Consider the following 1511-nt stretch of genomic DNA (forward strand, 5'->3'; position numbering starts at 1 on the left):
AATATATATACATTATATATATAATATATATATATATATATATATATATATATATGTATATATATATATATATATATATATATACAGTATATATGCAGTATATATATATATATATATGAGAGAGAGAGAGAGATAAGAGCAACAAATTATACCAATGTAGAAAACACGACAGAGAGGGAGAGAGCAAGTGAGACCAATTGATTGATAAATTGATTGATCCTAAATTGCAGGCCTGTATGTAATGATAGATAGATAGATAGATAGATAGATATGTATATAAATGAGTGTGAGACAGAGAGGAAGAGGAGAGACAGATAAATGAAGAAAAGAAACGGCGAGAAACAGACGAAAACGATGTTTAAATAGAGTAAATGGTTATATTAATAATGCACATTACAAAATGTATCTAATCTGAACTTGCAACTCCCACGCAAAATTGAACATGAGACTGAAGACATCATTCAAAATATCTGTCTGAATATATTTGACTTTTTACCATTTTACTTTTTCTTCATAAAAGCTATGACATCGAGCGCAACATATTGTTGAAACGAGAATTAAACAGTCTCTATGGTGTCGTACGAAATGGTTAGAGATAGTAGCAAAATTTCTCTTCATCACACGGCTGTAGTCCTAGATACTCAATTTCCCATTTTTAAAAAAAAATCATATATCTTTGACAGTTGGTCTGCTTGATTAGGAATGACCTGAAGATTTAACAACCAAGACCAGAATTAGACAAGAGCAATGCTTACCTTGTAGAACCTTCACGTCAACAGTTTAACATCAACCTATAGTAGTGGTGATGGGGGTAGGAGTAGCAGACGTAGTAGTAGTAATAGTAGTAGTAGTAGTGGGAGTAGTAGTAGTAGTAGTATGTGAAATAGAAGAAGAAATGATAGTAGTAATAGTGAATGAATGACACTATTGTTATTATCTACGATGTTGATTGTGATGAGAATATTTCCTCCCTTTCCTCTTTCTCTTAATATATTTCTATTTGACGATCACGTTCCTTTCCCAACACTCGTTTAACCTTTAATTTCTTGCCTCTCTTTCTCCGCTTTTACCTCTCGGTTTATATTCTATATGGGGTGGGGTGTTGTTAACTCTAGATTCTCATCTTTCTATTGCTTCCTATTTCACTTGTACTTTAGCTTTTCTCTCTCTCTTTCTATCTATCTCTCTCTCTCTCTCTCTTTTAATACCATTATTTATTTCTTCTACAATTTACTGTCCCCCTCTCCTATTTTCTCTTTATTTCTTTACAACACGCAATACAAAATGGCGGCTACATTAAAGCAGACGATTTAGAACCTGCACTACGGAAGGACATACGTAGAAGCAAATTTCATTTCGACACTATAAAATTTTGTTTTTCTTCTCAAATAAAACGTGTACCGTAAACTATGATCTCGTTATCCTTATAGTAGTATTAGTAGTATAAGTGTTAAACAAAATTCATTTACCAGGAAACTATTTCAAATGTGATGGTTCTAGTTTTAAAAGAC

At 32.1% G+C, this 1511-nt stretch overlaps 1 protein-coding gene across 1 annotated transcript in view; it reads right to left on the bottom strand.

Annotated features, from left to right (window-relative positions):
- The window catches only part of LOC106869219 (V-type proton ATPase 116 kDa subunit a 1), a 48015-nt gene extending 46844 nt beyond the window's left edge, over positions 1–1171 (bottom strand). The window contains exon 1 of the mRNA XM_014914866.2: positions 756–1171. The gene's annotated coding sequence lies outside the window, so the exon portion shown is untranslated. The remainder of the gene's footprint in view (positions 1–755) is intronic.
- Positions 1172–1511: the final 340 nt, after the last annotated feature.

The sequence above is a fragment of the Octopus bimaculoides genome, chromosome 9, assembly GCF_001194135.2.
Source record: "Octopus bimaculoides isolate UCB-OBI-ISO-001 chromosome 9, ASM119413v2, whole genome shotgun sequence".
NCBI classification, from domain to species: Eukaryota; Metazoa; Mollusca; class Cephalopoda; order Octopoda; family Octopodidae; genus Octopus; species Octopus bimaculoides.